This window comes from Ranitomeya variabilis, chromosome 2 (genome assembly GCF_051348905.1).
Source record: "Ranitomeya variabilis isolate aRanVar5 chromosome 2, aRanVar5.hap1, whole genome shotgun sequence".
Classification (NCBI taxonomy): Eukaryota; Metazoa; Chordata; class Amphibia; order Anura; family Dendrobatidae; genus Ranitomeya; species Ranitomeya variabilis.
This window is the reverse complement of record NC_135233.1, coordinates 200,350,176-200,363,387: the sequence shown is the minus strand read 5'-3', so window position 1 is coordinate 200,363,387 and position 13,212 is coordinate 200,350,176. Positions and strand designations below refer to the sequence as shown.

Below are 13,212 nucleotides of genomic sequence, written 5' to 3'. Positions count from 1 at the left end.
CCCAGAACAACATCCAAATAGATTAGAGGTGAACTTCAAGGTCAAGGTACATCAGACCTTGACCTTGAAGTTCACCTCTAATCTATTTGGATGTTGTTCTGGGCTCTTTAGTTACCATTCATATTATCCATCTCTTCAATTTGTCATCAATTTTCCTCTTGCGGCTGCATCCAGGGAGGTTGGCTACAGTTCCATAGACCCTAAACTTCTGAACGATATGTGTAACTGCAGTGCCAGGAACATCCAAGTATTTGAAGATGGTCTTGTAGCCTCTACATTTAATATGTCCATAATTTATTTCTAATCTTCTGAGACAACTCTTTTCTTAGCTTTCTTTGGTCCATGTTCAGTGTGGCACTCACCATGATGCCAAACAGCACAGTGACTACTTTTCACCCTCTAAAAATGTAACTGACTAATTACAAGTTTGTAGAAATCTGTGATGGTAATAACAGGGCAAGTCTTAGTTTAACACGTCCCTAAGGTCAAAATATTTTTAATCTTTTCTAGGGATACCATCATTTTTGTCCAGGCCATTGTCATTAGGTTTTTTTTTCTGTTGAATCACAATTCAAATACAATGTCTGATTGTAATTAGTTGATATTCAGTACATTTAAATTATATATTACTTTTGTCAGTTTCAAGTTATTTCAATGACAATTGTGTTGTTTTGTTTTTCAATTTACCAGAAGGCTACCAACTATTTTGACTATGTGTGTATCTCTACAAAAATATTCTGTTAAGGCTTGAAAAGAAATTCAAGTCGCTTACATTCATTAAAGTTTTAAAGCAATTTTTCAGGAAATGAAGAAAGACTTGAAAAAAAGGCATTTTTCAAACATTAGTTTCCAGAGCCTACAGTTAAAATACTATCATGGCTTCCATTCTTAATAGCTATCAAGAGTCAAGACAGCTATGATGGATCCATTGTCAAATCCTTACAAATCCAGACAGACTCAATTGACTTTTAATGGGGTCCAACGGGATTTCTGCAGTGTTCATATTTTTAATGGTAAAATAAAGTTCTGTAGACCGCTATTCTTGGCACAAAAAAGCATTCAAACCTAACATAATATAAAAAGAATCCTAAAGTAAAAAGAGCTTTACACATTTTCTCATAGCATACAGGGTAGTTAAAGGGATTGTCAAGATAGGTAATGCTTACCGAAACGATCTATGGGCAAGAAGAGCTTAAAGTTCTCTTTGTCTTACATCTAGTGCTGCAGAATTACAACACAAATATTGATTTCCAATTTCTAGAATGACAGTACTTTAGGTTATTAATATGTACTACCATGCAAAGTGAATATACAAAGTAGTACAGATGCTCAGGAGTAAGGACTGTAGTTCTAATCCCACCAAGGACAATATCTGCAAGGAGTTTGTTTGCTCTCTCCATGTTTGTGTGGGTTTCCCTCCACAAGACATGCCGGTAGGGAATTTGGATTGTGAACTTCCTTAGGGACAGTGATGACAATGTCTGTAAAGTATTGGGGAATTATTGGTGCTAAATAAGTAAGTAAAATAAATAAATATACTGTATTTTTTGGACTATAAGACGCACGGGACCATTTGACACTGTTAGGTGTTGAGTTCCTGCCTCTGCACAGGGGGAATCTCGAACCATCTCTGCTGCAGTCTCCCATTCTTCTCCAGCCGCAGTGGAGCCTGCTCAGCAGAAACGTCAGTCCCAGCATCTGAGTCAGGCTGATACTGGGCGACTGGTTACTACTGTTCTTCCAGGCTCTGCCTTTGTAGCCAGCGCTGATCAACAGCGAGCAGATCTTTCTGGGACTAAGTCCTGCTTTTCCCATACTGAGCATGCCCACGGGAAGACCTCCTATTGGAGGTCGGGGGTCACATGCGCAGGTCCTGAAGCAGTTCCTGTTGGATCACTAGGAAGGTCCTAGAGTGCTAAAACTATAAAAGGTTTGCATGGCCGCACGGCCATGCGCTAGTATCAAACCTATGTTATGGGCTCAGCACCAGTGTGGTCATGGTTGTATGTGGTCAGGGTTTGGCTGAAATAAGCCCCTAGAATACCAGCACCTCCGGTGAGGAGTTTTGTGTATTTGAATTCAGGGCTGGCGTATAGCCATAAGAATTCCGGCTCTACCGGAGAGGAGTTGCTTGTGTGCTATTCTGACTGCATGACCACTGTTGGCTCTATTAAGTACCTGTGATCTCCAGGGAGGTTAACAGGGCACGGCGTTCTCTTTTCGTAGTGAATCTGTGAAGTAACAGTCTTCGCTTATACCGCCATATAGTACCGCCTGTTACTAGCAGCAGGCTTCTCTCCTGCACGGTGGACCCCGGGTTGCGAACACACCTACTGTCTCATATATATATTCGGTGCGTTCTGCCAACCCTAACAGATGCATCCCAAATTTTCAGAAGTAAAATAGGGAAAAAATTAATGAGTCAAATTGGGGTCCGTCTTCCATTCAAATTCAGCTTACCGGGGGGAGGTTTTGTTCAGGAGCACTGGTGGGGCGGGGTCACAGTAGGTGTTTGGTGGTCTGGCGATGATCTGACTCTCATCCCAGGCTTGTGCGGAAGGTTCGGCGGTGCTTGGTGATGTGGGGGCTCCGCCAACATTTCGTGAAAGTCCGGAGCCCCTGCACATCTATTGCTGCAATGCAGTGGCCTCCGGGAAAATGGCCACTGGAGTTGGCTTATGCGCAGAATGAGATCTCAACACCAAGATCTCGCCTCCCGAGATCTCGGGACGAGATCGTGTTGCTGAGATCACAATCTGCACATACGCCGCCTCCAGTGGCCATTTGGCCATTTCAGAGGCCACTGTATTACGCACCTCCATTTCCCCCCCGATTTTTTTTGTTAGTTTTTATTGTGAGTCTGTAAAAGTGGCATAAGACTCTGACAAAACTGTTCACAGTATTGAAAAATGCTTGTGTTTACCATAAGCTTACAATGGGCTTGTTGCTCAGGTCAAACACCTGAGCATTCCAATTTGCTCGACCCGAGCATTTTAGTACTCACCCATCACTAGTGGTCATCAAATATTAATTTGATTTAGATTTATCTTTTGTTCATTCTTTTTGCATTGAGACAAATGATAAAAATAAACCAATAATACTTCTATTTTTTTAAGCATTTTTACTTAGCAGCATTTTTTCCACACCTGCCTAAAACTTTTGAATAGAAAAGGGGAGATATCCAGGTCACCATGAAATGTTCCTATTCACTCCAGAGGAAGGAGACGGCTCTACCACAGCAAGGAAGATAAATACAAGAAAGGAGGCTCCAGCCCCATAGACGTAAAATTTTCTTCATTCAGGTAATCATAAAACGGGATAAATTGTGTGACTTCCATGCTTAGGATAGCTATAGCATCTATCTGTTTCAGGTGCCATAGCATCTTCAATCATGATGCTCAATCATTTCTTGCATCTAAACCTTATGCACAGTACTGTATTTTTATGTTTTCCTACTTTTTAATTTCCCACTGGAGAAATCATCAATCACTGCATGTATTTTCATAATCAATAACAGGGTCGAAGAAAACATCTTTGACACATCATGTCCAAACTGTGAAAGGTGTATCACTAAAGACATTACTGTTCCAAGGTACTGCCGGTGTGATTGAAGTAGATAGGCTGGAGAAAAAATATTGCAATAGGGTCTTATTCGATAAACATTCAGAATTGAGAATAGCAGGTTATGCTAACCTGATCCATAGAATTGTGCATTTTAGAATATTTTTCAGCTGTTGCGGATCCACAGGTCATCAAACCAATTGCAATAAAAACCAGAAAGGATTTGTGGACTTGTTCACACTGCTGATTATTCCTAATCCTTCCTGGTTTCTAAAGACATTATTGGCTTTTCTCTTGTTATGCCATCAATATCCTGACAATAGAATTTTAACCTCTGTGACCTCCCAATCAGTATGAAAAACAGAGATGCTAGAAAAGTGATATGGTTGGCTTTTCTTGCGTAGTTAGTGCCCATAACTGACCACGTGACGTTCGAAAGAAAGCTGAGTAGAAGGAACAGGAGCCAACATGGTGTGAATCTTCATGGCCTCCTAGCTCTCGATGGGTGTCACAGTAGTTGGCCTTCCACTTATCAGACTTTAATAACATATCCTATTGATGGAGGTAGTGAGGTAACCTCTTCTGCCAGTTTATGACTGGGACATTTATCCCAATCCTGACCATGAATATTTTCAAGTTTTATCATACATGCGCTTTCTACTATTCTCGTTTGGATATACATATGTTTTTGGCCCTTTTTTATGTTACTTGATGTTTAATTTTTATGTTTATTTTTGCTGATACTAGGGGAAAATGTAATGAAAAATTGGAAACACATGTTTGTTTTTTACTTTATTTTTTTGTTTATTATTATTCTTACAACCACAAAAAAATAGCTAAAAACTTTTTAAAAATTGCATTCCCCTTTCATAGAAATTACTTCTATATATTGGAAATATTTTTTTAATGGTGACATCACTACACAGAGCGATTCATAACTTTTTTTAATTTTTCCGTCAATATGGCCATGTGAGGGCTTGTTTTTTGCGGGACAAGTTGTACTTTTGAACGACATCATTGGTTTCTAGTACACCTAGAAAACAGGAAAAAAATTCCAAGTGCGATGAAATTGCAAAAAAAGTGCAATCCCACACTGGTTTTTTGTTTGGCTTTTTTGCTAGGTTCACTAAATGCTAAAACTGACCTGCCTTTATGATTCTCCAGGTCATTACGAGTTCATAGACACCAAACCTGCCTAGGTTATGTTTCATCTAAGTGGTAAAAAAAAATTCCAAACTTTGCTAAAAAAAAAAAAAAGCGCAATTTTCCGATACCTGTTGAGGGTTTATTTTTTGCATGCCGAGCTGACGTTTTTAATTATGCCATTTTGTAGCAGATATGTTCTTTTGATCGCCGATTATTACATTTTAATGCAATGTCGCGGCAACAAAAAAAACGTAATTCTGGCGTTTCAAATTTTTTTCTCACTACGCCATTTAGCAATCAGGTTAATCCTTTTTTTTATTGATAGATCGGGCGATTCTGAACACGGCAATACCAAAAATGTGTACGTTTGATTTTTTTTTATTGTTTTATTTTGAATGGGGCGAAAGGGGGTGATTTAAACTTTTATATATTTTTTTTTCATAATTTTAAAACATTTTTTTTGTTTTACTTTTGCCATGCTTCAATAGCCTCCATGGGAGACTAGAAGCTGGCACAGCTCGATCGGCTCTGCGGCATAGGAGCGATAGTCAGATCGCCCCTATGTAGTATATTTACTGCATTGCTATGAGCGCTGACCACAGGGTGGCGCTCACAGCAATCCGGCATCAACAACCATAGAGGTCTCAAGGAGATCTCTAGTTGCTATGCCGACGCATTGCTGACCTCCAATCATGTGACGGGGGTCGGCGATGCGCTCATTTCCGGCCCGATGGCCGGAAGCGGTAGTTAAATGCCGCTGTCAGCGTTTGACAGCGGCATTTAACTAGTTAATAGCGGCTGGTGAATCGCAATTCCACCCACCGCTATTGCAGGCACATGTCAGCTGTTAAAAACAGCTGACATGTCCCGGCTTTGATGCAGACTCACCGCCGGAGCCCACATCAAAGCAGGGGATCCGACCTCTGCAGTAATAGTACAGAGGGGGTTGGTAAGGGGTTAATGCTTTTTTCTATTCTATTTTTTTATTTGTTTCGCCTGTATCACATACATTTTCTCCCATTATTTTTTAGAAGATCTTTGGGGGCAATTTAACATACAAAAACTATTTTTTATTGCGATTTCCCTGTAACTGGGGCTTTTAAATTAGCCCTAGTTACGGGGGAATTTTAGCCTCCTACATGAAAATACTGGCCATGGATTGCCCAAATGTCTATACTGCAGTCTGTGGGCAGTCCAGAATTAGATATTTTTTTCCATTAGCGTGAGACAACAGGGTTCTGATTAAAAAGAAGGCTTTCCTGAAAGTGGGCAACCATTGAATTAACAAGTAGGATTTGATGTTCCAAGTGATTTTTTATCAACTCTAAAATCATCTGGTGACCCAGCTTCTCTCCTCCTATAACAACTGCTAGGTCTCTTTAAACTGTTACTATGAAGAATTCATATAACAGTATAAGTGTTGATGCTGATCAATAATTCATCCGAATGATCACTTAATGTCAATTCTTCCAAGTCGAGATTGACACATAAAATGATCCATATTTGACTGGGTACATTTCTTTTGCACTTTTGGAGTAATCTTTATTGGTTTTGTATCTTGTGCAATTTTTTTTAATTTGCGTACAGATCAATAAAAGTGGTTTGACATTTTTGAAAATGTCACGGAGCGAGTTTTCTCCTCTGCATCCGCTGAATCCTGAAAAACTGCATTAAAGACAACAAAACATCACAAAGCTTGTGATAAAGAATTTACATTGTGTGGAAGAAAACTTTTAACGATTTAAAAAGCTAAACCCCGTGCGTCTGTCGTGTGATCAGGATGGTTTGTTATCCACTGGAAGCAAACAAAAGTTCCTATCAAATGACTGCAAATAAGAAATCTGGAAAAATGGAGAAATGTCCTTCTTTGATCTTTGTTGTGGATCAAGCTCGCTAATGCAAGCCAATGTTTTTTTTTCATAAGTAAAATATGACAAAACATGGGTGCAGCTCCTTGAAAAAAAAATGGACACATTTTCGCATTTGAGAAAAAAAACTGCTTTGTGAAACTAACTTTATATTAATCTTCTGGTTAAGAATTAAAAACTTACTATGTTCCAGGACCCATAAGATACTATTTAAAGTTAAAGAAAAATTGGAGAAACGTTGTATTTAAAACAAAATAGAATGTTAGAATGTTTAACCCCTTTCCGACATTGGGCGTAATAGTATTCCGATGTTGGACTCCCTCCCTTGGGCTCCGACACTAAGCCCACGTCTTTTCTGGCTGACATGTGCCTCTAACAGCCGCAGGTGGAATCGTGATCCACCCACAGCTGTTAACTAGTTAAATGCCGCTGTCAATCTCTAACGGTGGCATTTAACTCGCTCTTACTGGAAGTGCGCCACTAAACCCATCTTTCGGTGACCCCGTCAAGTGATTGTGGGTCATTGATCAATTGACATGACAACCAGAGGTCTCCAGCAGACCTATATGGTTGTCATTGCTGGATGGCTATGAGCACCGCCCAGTGGTCAGCCCTCATAGCAAGTGAGCATTTGTGCTACATACAGGCGATCTGATTATCGCCTGTATGTAGCAGAGCCGATCGGACAAGTGCAGCTTCTAGTGTCCCATGGAGACTATTGAAGCATGCAAAAAGTTAAAAAAAAAATGTTTTTAAAAATATTTAAAAAATAAAAAATATAAAAGTTCAAACACCCCCCTTTCGACCCATTCAAATAAAACAATAAAAAAACTAAAATACAAATATTTGGTATTGTCGCGTTTAGAATTACCCAATCATTAAACGGTGTAATGAGAAAAAAAGTAAAAACACCAGAAGTACGTTTTTCTGGACGCCGCAACATTGCATTAAAATGCAATAACAGGTGATCAAAAGATTGTATCTGCACCAAAATGGTATGAATAAAAACGCCAGCTCAGGGCACAAATAATAAGCCCTCAACCAAGCCGAGGTCACAAAAAATGAAGACGCTACAGGTATCAGAAAATGGCACAATTCTTTTTAAACAGACTTTAGAATTTTTTTTTCACCACTTCAGTAAAAAAGAACCTAGACATGTTTGGTGTCTATGAACTTGTAACGACCTGAAGAATCATAATGGCAGGTCAGTTTTAGCATTAATGGAATATGGTAAAAAAAAAAAAAAAACAACTGTGGGATCTCTTTTTTTGTAATTTCCCAGCACTTGGAATTTCTTTCCCATTTTCCAGTACAACGTATGTTAAAACCAATAGTTTTGTTCAAAAGTACAGCTCATCCTGCAAAAAAACATGTCCTCACATGGCCATATTGACCAAAAACTAAAAATGTTTTGTCTCTGGGAAAAAGGGGAGCAAAAAATGAAAATGTAAAATCAAGAATACCTCTGATGGTTAAGGGGTTAATAATAGAAATTACATTTTAGTGCAAAGATATCAGCATGTAGAGATATTAAAAAATATAAAAATAGTTCATAACTGTCATTACTAATAAATCAGGAACATAGGGATGTGCTACAATGGGCTGGTTTGGTTTAGGTCAATTTAAAGTGAATCTGTCTACAGGATCAACCCTCTTAAGCCATCTATATGAGAATGCGGGCCATAGGAAGTTGAACAAAATGATACTTTGATATTTGTGATGCCATGTCTTATTCTGGAGAAGTCCACAATTTTCTTAATATGTAAATGAGCTGTTAGGATCTATGGGCCGGACACAGATCTCTCTGAGAATCTGTCTCTAGAGCTCATTTTAAATGAAAGGTGATGTTAGCAGTGTGAGACGTGTAATGACTGACAGTCCGCTCTCCTGATCTCACTGCAGAGCTATGTGATATTATAATCAACACAGTACAGCAGAACGAAACTTTATCTCATAACAAACACATGTAAAGTTGTACTCTCACAGTGCTGGATGCTGACGCACTATGTGTGGATACCTGCTGCTGCAAATGTGTTTGTAATGAGATGAAGCTCAGTTCTGTTGTACTGTGTTAAGGTACCGTCACATTAAGCGACGCTGCTGCAATATAGACAACGATGCCGATCGCTGCAGAGTTGCTGTTTCGTCGTTGTGTGGTCGCTGGAGAGCTGTCACACAGACAGCTCTCCAGCGACCAACGATGCCGAAGTCCCCGGGTAACCAGGGTAAACATCGGGTTACTAAGGGCAGGGCCGCGCTTAGTAACCCAATGTTTACCCTGGTTACCAGTGTAAATGTAAAAAAAACAAACACTACATACTTACATTCCGGTGCCTGTCGTGTCCCCCGGCGTCCGCTTCCCTGCACTGTGTAAGTGCCGGCCCTAAAGCACAGCAGTGACGTCACCGCTGTGCTTTGCTTTACGGCCGGCACTGACACATTCAGTGCAGGAAGCTCTGAGCAGCAGTGCGGACACCGGGGGACGTGACAGACGTCAGAAGGTGAGCATTTAGTGGTTTTTTTTTCTTTTACAATGGTAACCAGGGTAAATATCGGGTTACTAAGCGCGGCCCTGGCATAGCCTGATCGGTTCTGCTACATAGAGGCGATGCTCAGATCACCCCTATGTAGCAGAATTACAGCATTGCTATGAGCGCCGTCCACAGGGTGACGCTCACAGCAATCCAGCATCAACAACCATAGAGGTCTCCAGGAGACCTCTGGTTGTCATGCCAATGCGCCAATGATCCCAGATCACGTGACGGGGGTCACTGGGCGCGCATTGATGGCCAGAAGTGGTCATTAAGAGCCGCTGTCAGAGTTTGACAGCGGCAATTAACTAGTTAATAGGCACGGGCGGATCGCGATTCTGCCCGCACCTATTGCGGGCACATTTCAGCTGTTCAAAATGCTTTGGCGGTGATTCCGCATCAAAGCCGGGGTTCTGCCATCGGATGTACTATTCCATCTGATGGCAGAAAGGGGTTAATAAATGTGGTCAATTGTGTGTAGTGATTTTAAAATTTCTATTTATTAAATACTGTAAAGAAACATTTATTTTTTGCATTTTTAGCAAACTATGACAAAGAAAAAAAACAAAACAAAAGATTCTAAATGGTGCGTGGTAATCTATCCCAAGGAAATAAGGAAAAAAAGGAATACACCAGACATCATTTATCAAGGCTGCCCCTGTTGCCCAAAGCATCCAGTTGGCACAGCACTTTTTTTTTTCTACTGTATTTTACCTTTACTCTCAAACTAATTTATTTTGTTTTGTTAAACAATTCATAAAAAAAGCTATTTCACATTATTACTATAGAATCTTTCTTTTATTCTTAACCCTTGTAAGATGAAAGTTATTTAGATGGCTATGAAACAATTACTTATGGTATATGTTTTATTAAATTTTGGATAAGTATTTTATTTTTTATTTGTGAAGTACATATTGGGCTTCACTGTGGTACAAAAATCGAAAATGTTTCACTTTTTTACTCTATATATACACTATGTGAATCAAAGTGTTGATACTAGTGATGAGCGAATATACTCGTTACTCGAGATTTCTCTCCTCCGGGTATTTTTTAGTGCTCAGAGATTAAAGGTACCTTCACACGAAACGACTTTGTAACGATATTGCTAGCGATCCGTGACGTTGCAGCGTCCTGGCTAGCGATATCGTTTAGTTTGACAGGCAGCAGCGATCAGGATCCTGCTGTGATGTCGCTGGTCGCTGAATAAAGTTCAGAACTTTATTTGGTCGTCCGATCGCCGTGTATCGTTGTGTTTGACAGCAAAAGCAACGATACCAGCGATATTTTACACTGGTAACCAGGGTAAACATCGGGTTACTAAGCACAGGGCCGCGCTTAGTAACCCGATGTTTACCCTGGTTACCAGTGTAAAATGTAAAAAAAACAAACAGTACATACTTACATTCGCAACCCCCGCCGTCTGCTTCCCACACTGACTGAGCGCCGCAAAGTGAAAGTGAAAGCACAGCACACTGGTGACGTAACCGCTGTGCCCTGCTACTGCCGGCGCTCAGTCAGTCAGTCAGTGCAGGAAGCGGACGCCGGGGGACGCGCAGGTGAGTATGTAGTGTTTGGTTTTTTTACATTTTACGCTGGTAACCAGGGTAAACATCGGGTTACTAAGCGCGGCCCTGCGCTTAGCAACCCGATGTTTACCCAGGTTACCCGGGGACCTCGGCATCGTTGGTCGCTGGAGAGCGGTCTGTGTGACAGCTCTCCAGAGATCAAACAGCGACGCTGCAGCGATCGGCATCGTTGTCGCTATCGCTGCAGCGTCGCTTCGTGTGAAGGTACCTTCAGTTTTTTTTGCCGCAGCTGAATGATTTACATCTCTTAGCCAGCTTGATTACAGGTGGGGATTCCTTAGCAACCAGGCAACCCCCATATGTACTTATGCTGGTTAACAGATGTAAATCATTCAGCTGCGGCGCTGAAAACTAAATCTCCGAGCACTAAAAAATACTCAGAGGACCCCCGAGAGTGCTCGGGAAATCTCGAGTAATGAGAATATTGGCTCATCACTAGTTGATACACTTGCAAATTAACACATTTACGTCAAATGTCAGATGATGGCTGATTTAATCAGCCATCATGCGCCTTTAACAGCTGGAGCTCCGCCTGCTACTATTGGTCTGTTAAATGCCACTATCAATCTCTAACAGCGGCATTTACATGCACTGACATGGAAGTGAGTTATTCCACATGCCCGTGATGTGGTCGAAGAGCACCAATTGGTGACCACAGAGGTCTCTTGAAGACCCCTGTGCTTATCATGACGATTCCTCTGAGAATGTCAACGTTTAGCTGGTGTTCTTGGGAGACAGTGATTTTCCCTATACATAGCAGTGCTGAAGCCCAACTATGTATAACATAGTGATCAGTTGATTGCAGCTTCAAGTCCCCAAAGGGGATTAACAGATACAGTAAAAAGTGAGAAAAAATGTTTTTATATATATAAAAAAATTAAAAAAACGCAAAAGTTTGTCCCTTTTGCCCCATTAAAAATAAATAATTAAAAAAGAAAAAAGTAAATTGATCAGATTGGTAAATGGCATAACAGCGTCAGCTAGGGGAGCAAAAAATAAGCCCTCACACAGTTCTACAAGTGCTTCTCACAAAATTGTAATGTCATCAAAAAGTTAATTTATTTCAGCTGTTCAGTACAAAAAGTGAAACTCATATATTCTATAGAGTCATTACAAACAGAGTGATCTATTTCACGTGTTTATTTCTGTTAATGTTGATGATTATGGCTTACAGCCAATGAAAACCCAAAAGTCATTATCTCAGTAAATTAGAATAATTAACGAAAAACACCTGCAAAGGCTTCCTAAGCATCTATAAAGGTCCCTTAGTCTGTTTCAGTAGCTCCACAATCATGGTGAAGACTGCTGACTTGACAGATGTCCAGAAGGCAGTCATTGACACACTCCACAAGGAGGGTAAGCCACAAAAGGTCATTGCTAAAGAAGCCGGCTGTTCACAGACTGCTGTATCCAAGCATATTAATGGAAAGTTGAATGGGAGGAAAAAGTGTGGTGGAAAAAGGTGCACAAGCCACCGGGATAACCGCAGCCTTGAAAGAATTGTTAAGAAAAGGCCATTCAAAAATTTGGGGGAGAGTCACACGGCATGGACTGCTGCTGGAGTCATTGTGTCAAGGGCCACCACACACAGATGTATCCAGGACATGGGCTACAAGTGTCACATTCCTTGTGTCAAGCCACTCATGACCAATAGACAACACCAGAAGTGTCTTACCTGGGCCAAGCAGAAAAAGAACTGGACTGTTGCTCAGTGGTCCAAGGTGTTGATTTCAGATGAAAGTAAATTGTGCATTTTATTTGGAAATCAAGGTCCCAGAGTCTGGAGGAAGAGTGGAGAGGCCACAATCCAAGCTGCTGGAGGTCTAGTGTGAAGTTTCCACAATCAGTGATGGTTTTGGGGAGCTATGTCATCTGCTGGTATAGGTCCACTGTGTTTTTTCAAGACCAAAATCAGTGCAGCCGTCTACCAGGAAATTTTAGAGCACTTCATGCTTCCTTCTAAGGACAAGCTTTTTGGAGATGGAAATTTCATTCTCCAGCAGGACTTGGCACCTGTCCACACTGCCAAAAGTACCAATATCTGGTTTACAAACAACAGCACCACTGTGCTTGATTTGCAGCAAACTCACCTAACCTTAACCACATATAGAATCTATGGAGTATTGTCAAGAGGAAGATGAGACATCAGACCCAACAATACAGACGAGCTGAAGGCTGCTATCAAAGCAACCTGGGCTTCCATAACCCCTCAGCAGTGCCACAGGCTGATCGCCTTCATGCCACGAAGCATTGATGCAGTAATTGATGCAAAAGGAGCCCAACCAAGTACTGAGAGCATTTACTGAACATACATTTCAGGAGGCCAACATTTCAGATTTTAAAATCATTTTTCAAGCTGGTATTATAAAGTATTCTAATTTACTGAGATGATAACTTTTGGGTTTTCATTGGCTGTAAGCCAGAAATAAACACGTGAAATAGATCACTCTGTTTGTAATTACTCTATATAATATGTGAGCTTCACTTTTTGTATTGAAGAACTGAAATAAATTAACTTTT

The 13,212-nt window shown here is 40.6% G+C and overlaps 1 protein-coding gene across 3 annotated transcripts in view; it reads right to left on the bottom strand.

Annotated features, from left to right (window-relative positions):
* The window catches only part of ASTN2 (astrotactin 2), a 939,506-nt gene that overhangs the window by 479,582 nt on the left and 446,712 nt on the right, over positions 1 to 13,212 (bottom strand). The gene's annotated exons all lie outside the window — the stretch shown is intronic.